Below are 13003 nucleotides of genomic sequence, written 5' to 3'. Positions count from 1 at the left end.
GTTGAACAAGGCCACGAGGAAGGATCACTTCCCTCTTCTATTTATTGATCAGATGCTTGACAGGTTGGCTGGTCATGAGTATTATTGTCTTCTGGATGGCTACTCGGGGTATAATCAGATTTATATTGCACCAGAGGATCAAGAAAATACTACCTTCACTTGTCCATTTGGCACGTTTGCTTTTCGCAGAGTTTCGTTTGGGTTATATGGCGCACCGACCACTTTTCAGAGATGTATGATGGCTATATTCTCTGACATGATTGGGAATAATGTCGAGTTGTTCATGGACGACTTCTCCGTCTTTGGACATTCGTATGATGAATGTTTGAATAATCTTCGTGTCGTGCTCAAAAGGTGTGTGGAAACTAATTTGGTGCTCAATTGGGAAAAAATGTCATTTTATGGTGCGTGAAGGCATTATTCTTGGGCATAAGGTCTCTAGCAAGGGTCTTGAGGTGGATAAAACCAAGGTGGGAGTCATTGAAAATCTCCCACCACCTATTTCTGTGAAAAGAATCCGTAGTTTTCTTGGTCATGCGGGTTTTTATCGGCGTTTCATCAAGGACTTTTCGAAGATATCTAAGCCGTTGTACAAATTGCTTGAGAAAGATGTGTCTTTCAAATTTGATGATGAATGTTTGATGACATTCGAGACTCTTAAGAAGAGTTTAATCACTGCACCAGTTATTACAGCACCGGATTGGACAGAGCCTTTTGAGATGATGTGTGATGCGAGTGATTATGCGGTGGGCGCAGTTCTTGGGCAGCGCAAGAATAATCTCTTTCATGTGGTCTACTAAGTTAGCAAGACCTTAAATGGGGCCCAAATGAACTACACCACTACTGAGAAGGAGCTCTTAGCTATAATCTTTGGTTTCGAGAAATTTCGATCTTATCTGCTTGGGACAAAAGTGACAGTATTCACTGATCATGCGGCCATTCGCTATTTGGTTTCCAAGAAGGATTCGAAGCCGAGACTCATTCATTGGGTGCTCTTACTACATGAATTTGAGAGATCAAGGATCAAAAAGGTACTGAGAATCAAGTAGCTAACCATCTCTCTAGATTGGAGAATCCCGAGTCTACTTCACAGGATAAGACATTGATCAACGAATCTTTTCCGGATGAGCAGTTGTTCACAGTTTAGGAGGAAGAGCCATGGTTTGCAGATATTGTAAACTATCTTGTCAGTAATATTTTGCCTCCTAATTTGACCTCAGCTCAAAAGAAGAAGTTTCTGCATGAGGTGAAGTGGTATATGTGGGATGAACCATATTTGTTTAGACAGGGAGCTGACCAGATCATCAGGAGATATATTCCATTCTGTGAGACGGAGGGGATATTACGAGACTGCCACTCCACAGTTTATGATGGACACTATGGTGGTGAGAAGACGACAGCTCGTATTCTACAAGCAGGTTTTTTCTGGCCTACTTTGTTTAAGGATGCTCATTAGTTTATTTTAAGGTATGATCGTTGCCAAAGAGTGGGAAATTTGATGAGAAAGGATGAGATACTGTTAAATGTGATGCTTGAAGTCGAGGTCTTTGATGTTTGGGGAATCGATTTTATGGGGCCTTTTGTCTCATCCTGCAACAATCAGTACATCTTGCTGGCAGTCGATTATGTCTCAAAATGGGTAGAAGTCAAAGCTCTACCGAAAAATGATGCAAAGGCAGTGTTGAATTTTCTTCATAAGCAGATTTCCACAAGGTTTAGAATGCCCCGGGTAATCATAAGTGATGAAGGGTCGCATTTCTGCAACCGTAAGTTCACTTCTATGATGCAGCGTTATAATATGAATCATCGAGTTGCTACTGCCTATCATCCGCAAACAAATGGTCAAGCGGAAGTGTCTAACAGAGAGATCAAGTGAATTCTAGAGAAGGTTATTTGTCCGTCAAGGAAGGATTGGTCTTTAAAGCTCGATGAAGCTGTCTGGGCTTTCAGAACAGCATACAAAACTCCACTGGGTATGTCCCCGTTTCAACTTGTGTATGGTAAGGGATGTCATTTACCTGCGGAGCTTGAGCATAAGGCCTATTGAGCGTTGAAAAAGTTGAACCTGGATCTAGATACAGCTGGAAAGAAGCGAATGCTTCAGCTTAATGAACTTGATGAATTTCGACTCCAAGCGTACGAGAACAACAAAATGTACAAGGAAAAGGTGAAGAGGTGGCACGATAGGAAGCTACATCCTCAGTTATTCATGTCGGGGCAACAAGTTCTCTTATTCAACTCTCGTCTCCGACTTTTTCCTGGGAAGTTGAAATCAAGGTGGTCTGGACCTTTTATTGTCAAAACTGTGTTTCCACACGGAGCGGTGGAGATTTTTGAGAATGATCCGGACCAAGCATTCAAGGTTAATGGTCAACGTTTGAAGCACTACTATAGGGACATGGCAAACCGAGAAGTGGTTAGTGCCGTTTTATTGTCAACTTGAGGAAGGTACGCAATGTCAAGCTAATGACGAAAAAGAAGTGCTGCGTGGGAGGCAACCCATGATTTGTTGTTACAGGAACCCTTAGAAGTTAATAACCTATCCAAAACCACAAAAAAATCAGAAAAACCGGGCTGAATTTTTTTTTCCGGTGACCCCCTGAGCGCCCGCTCAGCTCTGCTGAGCGCCCGCTCAGGGGTCGGTTGAAAGAATTTTTTTTTTAGTTCAATAAAAATTCAAAAAAAAAAATCAGAAAAATAAAACACAAATTACAGCCCATAAACCCACGACCTATTCCCCATTATCCCATGATTTTTACCCTTAAACACACTCCTAATCAAACTCTACCCTAATCCATACCCTATATATACATACACCTATCCCATATATCTCCCACACAACTTCTACACTTCAACTCTCTCCCAAACACAAAAACACAATTCTCAAGCACTTTTATTCAGATTCAATGGCACCCAAGAGAGCAAGGACCATTGATAGCAGCAGCACTGTACCTACGGCTGATTCTTCGAGGGGTACTGCTGCGAGGCCTCGGTTGAATGATAGGGCTACAGAAGAGGAGTACACTAGGCTTTTGGGGAAGCCGATTCTGAAGGAGAGGGGATTTTTACCGTCGGGGAGGGATGGTGAGTTATTACCTATGATTGCTGAGAAGGGGTGGATAGCTTTTTGTGAGTCGCCTGAAGCAGTGCCGATGAGCGTGGTTCGCGAGTTCTATGCGAACGCGAAGGCCGAGAAGAATGGGTTTTCTGTGGTCCGGGGGATGACGGTTGATTATCACCCAGCGGCGATTCGCCGTGTGATTGGGCAGCGAGAGAGGAAGCCCACGGAGAAGAACTGGAATGAGAAGACTGCTGAGGATTTTGACTTGGATTTGATTTGTGCTACTCTCTGTAGACCGGGAACAGTTTGGACTTTCAAGAGTGGAACTAATGAGTGTTGTCACTTTCCGGCAATCGCGATGAACAGGTATGCCCGTGCATGGAATGCGTTTATTTGTGCTAATATTCTGCCTTCTTCGCTTGCACATGAGGTCACAGTTGAAAGAGCAGAGTTGTTGTGGGGAATTTTGAGTGAGGAGTACTATGTGGACCTTGGTGAGTTCATCTACCAAGGAATTCTGAAGTTTTTGAGGGGAGCTAAGCACGTGAACATCCCTTATGCATCCACGGTTACTAAGCTTTGCCGAGCGGTGGGAGTTCATGAAAGGAATATGTCCTAAGTCCAATCATGTATTAGGATTTAGGAATAACTTTTATGTAATCTGTTTTGATTTCATTGATATTAATAAAGACTTGTTTTGTTTTTATTACGGGCTTTATCTATTTAAGTGTTTAAATAAGATATACCATAGTTTAGAATAAAGCTTTTTATGGATTATGATGAGATCATAATAGTGAGACCTAAAAAGATGATAACTCTAAACTTAAATAGTTCCTGGTCATAGGATTACTAACTGGTAATTAATAATCCGCAAAGATCGGTACATACTATGCTTGCTTCATTATGAAGGATGTCTGTTCTCATAGATATTTGTGTGGTGACACTATAGCTAGTATGTAGGTGCTTATTATAGAATAAGTTCACTGAACATGACTCGCACAGCTGAACAACTGATGGAGTTCACTCACGTGTCAGCATTTGTTCACATAGTGATAGTTGTACAAGTATCCTTAGACTTGAGGTCATCATAGTCATCTTGTGTACACTAAACTATGCTTTGGTTTAGTTCTTAGTCTCCAGGGACAATTATTAGGGCTCTTCTGGGTATAGGAATTTGTACACGAAGATAGTGTATGATCAATAAAAGATCTACCCCTTCCAGTGAAGGAAGCGAATGTTCAAGGCTGATCCACTTATGCTAGTTCAGAAATCTCTGGCCAGAGTGAATAAAATTAGAAAGGAGTTTCTAATTTGCATAGAACTACGCATAATAAATGGTAAGCAAGTGATTGAATTAGATAGGCTTGACACGAGATCCATGCCTTGTATTTAATCGGGACATTGTAGGGTAGAAGGAGTTTATTGTACGGTAACTATTCACTGAATAGGTTCTTGGTATTCTAAGCAGTGAATTCATATTATCCGGATAGTCGCGATATGTTGAGAAGTATCCCTCACGATGTAGAATAAATGTGATTAATTAATTAATCATATTTAATAAATTAGAGAATTTATATAAATAATGATAAAATAGTTTTATTATTATTTATTTCTACTACCGGCTTAATATTGAACCTACAGGGTCACACCGTAAAAAGAGAATGATTTAATGGTGGAGGAATTAATTAATAATGGCTGATAATTATTTATTTATGAAATAAATAATTAATTGGCAAATTTAATAATTGATTAAATGAGATTTAATTGATTATAAATTAATTAAGAAAAGTTCTTAATATTATTAATTAAGGATTTAATTTTTGGAAATTAAATCAAGAGAGAGAATTATTTCTAAAGTGTTTAGAAAAAGGATTAATAATTAAAAGGTGTTTTAATTATTAATGAGAATAATAAATGAGATAATAATAATATTATTTATGGGAAAATTTCAGCTGAAAATTTTGCCTATAAATACACTATATAGACCCTAATTTTATTCCAACCTCGAAACACAAAACCCAAAAAGTTTGGAAAACCCAATTCTCTCCACCTCCTTCCTCCTCCTTAACATCGTTTTCTTGGTGGATACCGGTGGAGTGCTTCACACTTGAGGAGAAACTGCTAAGGATCTCTGATCGTTGTCTCCGAATTATTTTTAAAGGTTAGATTCGATCCCTCGAATTTTTATTCATGCTCTGATACCATTGTTGGATTTTTAATCTAAACCAAAACATAGTTCAGTGTACACAAGATGACTATGATGACCTCAAGTCTAAGGATACTTGTACAACTATCACTATGTGAACAACTGCTGACACGTGAGTGAACTCCATCAGTTGTTCAACTGTGCGAGTCATGTTCAGTGAACTTATTCTATAATAAGCACCTACATACTAGCTATAGTGTCACCACACAAATGTCTATGAGAACAGACATCCTTCATAATGAAGCAAGCATAGTATGTACCGATCTTTGTGGATTATTAATTACCAGTTAGTAATCCTATGACCAGGAACTATTTAAGTTTAGAGTTATCATCTTTTTAGGTCTCACTATTATGATCTCATCATAATCCATAAAAAGCTTTACTCTAAACTATGGTATATCTTATTTAAACACTTAAATAGATAAAGCCCGTAATAAAAACAAAACAAGTCTTTTACTAATATCAATGAAATCAAAACAGATTACATAAAAGTTATTCCTAAATCCTAATACATGATTGGACACATTCACGGAATGCGTTACACCCTTGTAACGCATCACCGGACGGCGTTACAGGGCTTGTAACGCGTTCCTGTAATGCGTTACAGCCCGTCTGTTGATTTTAAAATTGATTTTCTGGGAGTTTCGTAACTCCGTTTTGGGCGTGCAATATACCGTTGGATTCGTTTTTCCGAGACAGATCTAATGGAGTGATCAATTTTAGTTTATATATAAGTTTTGAACTGTTTATATTCCATGAAGTGTTTTAAAGCTATTTTTGATCGTTTGAATTGATTTTAAATGCTTCTTGTGATACATAGAGATGTATATTGCTTGTTCTAATGTGCTAGATGATGTAACATGCCTACCTTGATGTTTATTCATGTTGATATATGTGATATATGCTTAGTTTATCATGCGATGATAGATTTAGGTGAACTTAAATAAACATAAGGCGTTTGTTAGACAACCTAGTATAGTGAAATTGTTTCATAACCTTAATAATAATATTATGAATACAATCATGAGATTCTTGTGTTTATGAAACACGTAATTGAATATGAATTTTCGATATGAGAGAAAGGATGATTCTATCAACAACAGATTTCTATCTGTAAGAAAGGGTTATTAAGTGACGCCTCTTGACAATGCTCCACCCGATCTGGGAATCATCTGATTATTGATTATTGATTTGAAATATTTAATTTAAAAGGAAGAATCTCTTTATAATATGATTATGATTGTAACGTAATATAATCCCTCTAAAATTAAATAATATCAAGTAGTAATTGGCCAATGACACAACGGGCTTGTGTCGGTCATAGCCTTCCAATATGGTAGAAAGTAGTTCTTATTTTTGAATCATTATCGTTTCGTGCCACAACCGAGGGCTTTGATTTCGAAATAAGAAATACTTGTCTATTACATAGAGATGTGTACATTGAATAAGAATCTAAAGGTCGTTACGTGCCACAGCCGTGGGCCTTTGGGGACTGATTCAATTGTACGGAATGTTGGGTTAGACTTGACTTAGAATATTGAGTTTGTCGTGCCACAACCGTGACTCAATTATTCAAGAGGCTAAAGTTTGATTAGGGAATAACATTAGATGTAATTGACAAGAGTTGTCTGCCTATTGAACATTACATGGCGTTTCGTGCCACAGCCGGGGTTGTGTAATGGAATGTAGGATCCCTATTCCCACTAGCATTATGAATGCTTAATTTTTCATGTAGAGGGTTGAATAAATTAGGAAAATTAGTGGGAGCCACTTATGAATAAAGACCCGATTCATATAGTGTTTTGAAATGAAATCGAATATTTGCTAAGTGTTGTTATGTGTTTATCATTTACAGATTTACTTTGTACGTTATGTCTTCTGCACTATCACTCAGGAGCATACTAGATGCTCACAAATTGACTGGTCCTAATTATGCTGACTAGCTTCGAAACTTGAGAATTGTTCTCAGGATTGAGAAGCTGGAATACGTGATTGACTCACCTAAGCCTACTGAACCTGCTAGTGATGCACATAATGATGAACATGTTGTGTATCGTAAGTAGATAGATGATGCAAATGTTGTTCAATGCATCATGCTAGCTTCCATGAACATTGAGCTACAGAAGCAACATGAGCATATGGATGCTCACACTATCCTAATGCATCTATAAGAGTTGTATGATGTGGCGGGGAGGACAGCTCGATATGAGATATCGAAGGAGTTGTTCGGTTGTAGGATGTCTGAGGGATCATCTGTGAATGACCATGTACTTAAGATGATCAATTTGATTTAACGTCTTGGACAACTTGGTTTTGCCATGGATGGGGAGCTGAGCCAAGACTTGGTCTTGCAATCGCTTCTGAGTTTGTTCTCGCAGTTTGTTGTGAACTTTCACATGAATAAGTTGGATGTCAGCCTGCCTGAACTCCACAACATGTTGAAGACTGCGGAATCGAATTTACCCCCTAAGAAGAGTTCTGTTCTTCTAATTGGTAAAAGTTCCAATCCTAAGAAAAGGAAGAGGAACTCTTCCAAGAAGAAGAAAGTAGGTGAAGAAAAGCCGGTTCCACCAAAAGCTGAAGACCCCAAGAGCAAAGTTGTTTGATTTCACTGTAACAAGGTGGGGCACTGGAAGAGTAACTGCAAGGTTTACCTTGCAGAATTGAAGAAGAAGAAGGGTAATGAGACTACCGCTTCTGATTCAGGTATGTTCATGATAGAAGTGAATATGTCATTAAATCAAATTTCTACTTGGGTATTAGATACCGCCTGTGGTTCTCAAATCTGCAATTTGTTGCAGGGACCAAGGAGAAGTAGGACTCTTGAGGAAGAAGAGGTGATTTTACTGATGGAAATGGAGCAAGAGTTGCTGCTGAAGATGTAGAATCATTTCATTTACATATGCCTACGGGCAAGACTATTGTTTGAAATAATTGTTATTTTGTTCCCTCTATTGTGAGGAATATTATTCCCATGTTAGACTTGGCTGGATTTTCATTTATTATTGAGAATAATGAATGTTCTATTCTTATGGATAATATTCTTTATGGACGTGGTACTTTAAATAATGGTCTGTATATATGTGACATGATTTACTTCAGATTGAACAAACTAATAAAAGAAAAGGGATGATGAAAATCTCACTTCATTGTGGCACTGCAGTCTCCATTTAGTAGACATGGAGAGTGGACTGCAAATTTGCTAGGAATGGTACACACAGATGTATGTGGACCAATGTCTAAGCAAGCCATGGGTGGATTTTCATACTTCATTACTTTCATAGATGATAGATCTAGATTCGGATATGTGTTTGATGAAACATAAGTCTGAGGCCTTTGAAAAGTTCAAAGAATATAAGTATGAAGTGGAGAAACAACCAAACATAGTATTATAACTCTTCGATCAGATCGAGGTGGTGAATACTTTAATGGAGTGTTTCTAGATTATCTCAAAGTAAATGGTATAGTCTCCCACTGGACTCCTCCAGATTGGTATCTGAAAGGAGAAATCGAACTTTGTTAGACATAGTTCGGTCCATGATGAGCTATGCAAATCTTCCAGTATTCCTATGGGGTTATGCATTGGAAACCTCAGTATATTTACTGAATAAGGTGCTTTCCAAATCTGTTCCTCAAACTCCGTATGAGATATGGAAAGAAAGGAAACCGAGTCTTAAACACGTTAAGATTTGGGGATGTCCAACTTATGTCAAGTAAGTTGACCCAAATAAGCTGGAATATCGATCCGTAAAATGTAGTTTTGTGGGATATCCTAAAGAGACTTTAGGGTATTACTTTTACACAGATCATCGGGTGTTTGTATCCAGACATGCTACCTTCTTGGAAAAGGAGTTTATCCTTGAAGGAAACAGTGGGAGCAAAATTGAACTTGATGAAGTTCAAGAAGCACAAACTACTACGGATCAAGTGGAAACACCTGTTCTGACTGAACAACCTTTTGTGGAACAGCCCATTCATAGATCAGGGAGAGTGTCTCGCCAACCTGAGAGGTATTATGGCCTTGTCATTGAGAATGACAATGAGTTGTCGATCATTGATGATGACGACCCTGTGACCTATAATGAGGCTATGAGTAGTGTTGACTCAGAGAAATGGCATAGTGCCATGAAATCCGGAATGAAATCTATGTATACGGGATACAAAAGAATGATTAGAGCAGATGGCCAGGTGGAGACCTTTAAGGCCGGGCTTGTGGCAAAATAATTCAAACAAAGGCAATGGATTGACTTTGATGAAACCTTTTACCTATAGCCCTGTTAAAATCAGTTCGGATTTTGCTTGCGAATGCTGCTTACTACGACTATGAGATCTGACAATTAGCCAGATGGTTTTCTTTCCAAGAGAAATGAAAACCTAGTGTGTAAGCTGCTGCGAACCATATGTGATTTAAAGCAAGCTTCTCGAAAGATGGAACATTCGTTTTGATGAGACAATCAAAAAGTTTGATTTTATCAAAAACGAAGATGAACCATGCGTCTACAAAAGAGTTAGTGGGAGCGCGGTAACATTTCTTATATTGTATTGAAATAGAGTTGACACACATAACAACATAGCAGACCCACTCACAAAGCTACTTTATGAAAGTCACTTTGATCGTCATAAAGACAAGATGGGTATTAGATACCAGAGTGATTGGCTTTAGTACAAGTGGGAGATTGAAAGGAATATGTCCTAAGTCCAATCATGTATTAGGATTTAGGAATAACTTTTATGTAATCTGTTTTGATTTCATTGATATTAATAAAGACTTGTTTTGTTTTTATTACGGGCTTTATCTATTTAAGTGTTTAAATAAGATATACCATAGTTTAGAGTAAAGCTTTTTATGGATTATGATGAGATCATAATAGTGAGACCTAAAAAGATGATAACTCTAAACTTAAATAATTCCTGGTCATAGGATTACTAAAGGGTAATTAATAATCCGTAAAGATCGGTACATACTATGCTTGCTTCATTATGAAGGATGTCTGTTCTCATAGACATTTGTGTGGTGACACTATAGCTAGTATGTAGGTGCTTATTATAGAATAAGTTCACTGAACATGACTCGCACAGCTGAACAACTGATGGAGTTCACTCACGTGTCAGCAGTTGTTCACACAGTGATAGTTGTACAAGTATCCTTAGACTTGAGGTCATCATAGTCATCTTTTGTACACTGAACTATGCTTTGGTTTAGTTCTTAGTCTCCAGGGACAATTATTAGGGCTCTTCTGGGTATAGGAATTTGTACACGAAGATAATATATGATCAATAAAGGATCTACCCCTTTCAGTGAAGGAAGCGAATGTTCAAGGCTGATCCACTTATGCTAGTTCAGAAATCTCTGGCCAGCGTGTGAAATTAGAAAGAAGTTTCTAATTTGCATAGAACTACGCATAATAAATGGTAAGCAAGTGATTGAATTAGATAGGCTTGACACGAGATCCATGCCTTGTATTTAATCGGGACATTGTAGGGTAGAAGGAGTTTATTGTACGGTAACTATTCACTGAATAGGTTCTTGGTATTCTAAGCAGTGAATTCATATTATCCGAATAGTCGCGATATGCTGAGAAGTATCCCTCACGATGTAGACTAAATGTGATTAATTAATTAATCATATTTAATAAATTAGAGAATTTATATAAATAATGATAAAATAGTTTTATTATTATTTATTTCTACTACCGGCTTAATATTGAACCTACAGGGTCACACCGTAAAAAGAGAATGATTTAATGGTGGAGGAATTAATTAATAATGGCTGATAATTATTTATTTATGAAATAAATAATTAATTGGCAAATTTAATAATTGATTAAATGAGATTTAATTGATTATAAATTAATTAAGAAAAGTTCTTAATATTATTAATTAAGGATTTAATTTTTGGAAATTAAATCAAGAGAGAGAATTATTTCTAAAGTGTTTAGAAAAATGATTAATAATTAAAAGGTGTTTTAATTATTAATGAGAATAATCAATGGGATAATAATAATATTATTTATGGGAAAATTTCAGCTAAAAATTTTGCCTATAAATACACTATTATAGACCCTAATTTTATTCCAACCTCGAAACACAAAACCCAAAAAGTTTGGAAAACCCAATTCTCTCCACCTCCTTCCTCCTCCTTAACATCGTTTTCTTGGTGGATACCGGTGGAGTGCTTCACACTTGAGGAGCAACTGCTAAGGATCTCTGATCGTTGTCTCCGAATTATTTTTAAAGGTTAGATTCGATCCCTCGAATTTTTATTCATGATCTGTATGCTTTTATTTGGATTTTGTATGTGTAAAAGTATTTTGCCATGCCCCGCTGCGTTAAAAATCCAACAGTTCAGTGGCCGTCTCATGAGCAGTTGCAGTTATCGGCCACTCCTATTGATTCCGGGACTCTGAATGCGATGTAGGAGTGGACCGATGGTGAGCCCGAGGAGCATGGGCTGGGTTATCGTCTTCCAGGAGGGCGTCCAGCACGAGGTGCTACCATGGCGAGGCCAAGGCATGATGAGGCTGGTTCTTCAAGAGCTCAGGAGGGTGCTGGGATGGCTGATGCCCATTATAGGAGGCTGTCATGGAGGATGGATGCTATGTATGAAACGCAAAGCAGGTTTGCTCAGGAGCTCACCCTTGTGCTAGGGACTGCTTTTCGAGGCCTTGGAGCTGACATCCAGTGGCCAGTTTTTGGTGAGGACTCTGCATATCTGCCTCCTGATACACCACCCACTGAGGGTGATGATGATGACTCCGAGTAGGTATACCCTGTATTCCTTTCTACTACCTTCACTGGGGATAGTGAAGATTTTAAGTTTGGGGGTGGTAGTTAAGGAATATTTTGTGTGTGTGTCATATAGCTGCATATTCATGATATTTAGTTCATATAGTTGTATAATTTTTGCCATATAGTTTTTTTTATATAGCTTTATTTGTTTATCATATCATGTAACTCATGCATATACCATGATCCCTTTTGCGATGATTTACCGACTGATTTGTGATGTTGATGCGAGTGTAGTGATAACATTAAAGTGATGTTGAGTCGTGTAGGTTGATATGCATGCTAGAAACACTTGTATTTTCACTAAGTCTTAGAGAATGCTTAAGGACTAGATTGTTGTAATGATCTGATTGTTTTCGAGGTTAATCTATTTATTATGCTTAGAATTTTATAATAGGTTCTTAGTGATAAAGGCATGAAAAAGGAAAAATATGGAGTAAAAAATGGAATTTGTGCTAATTGTGGCTAGGCGTCAAATGGCTAGTAGTCGGCTCGTATGTTTATGCGAGTAGTCTAGGGTTGAGCAAGATGGAGCGAACGCACTTGCTAAGAAATTTTGAAAAAAAAAGAAAAAAAAGGAAAAAGAAAGGAAAAAAAAGAGTATGTGTTTATGCATAATTGATCACGAGCGGGCTCTTTGGTATTCGAGTTATTAAGTTCTTAGGGGACTTTGTGCCTAGTGACCTAAGGCTTTTAGAGTCTGGGATCCGCTAACCTAACGCTCGCTACATGGATACCATTGTATAAGTCTTTTGTGGACCTCACTCATTGCACGGTCAAATAAGCATTACTGTTAGGAATAAAAAGCATGATTCCGTGATAAGCTCCAGAATTCTTGTAGTGTTATAAGTCACTTTGTGCCTAGAATTTTTATTCTTTGTATAATCATGTGATTGCCTTGATGATAGTTGAGTCATAATAATTGATTTAGTTCCGGAGAATATCTGTTA

The sequence above is a fragment of the Apium graveolens genome, chromosome 11, assembly GCF_009905375.1.
Source record: "Apium graveolens cultivar Ventura chromosome 11, ASM990537v1, whole genome shotgun sequence".
Classification (NCBI taxonomy): Eukaryota; Viridiplantae; Streptophyta; class Magnoliopsida; order Apiales; family Apiaceae; genus Apium; species Apium graveolens.
Note: the sequence above shows the minus strand (reverse complement) of the source record.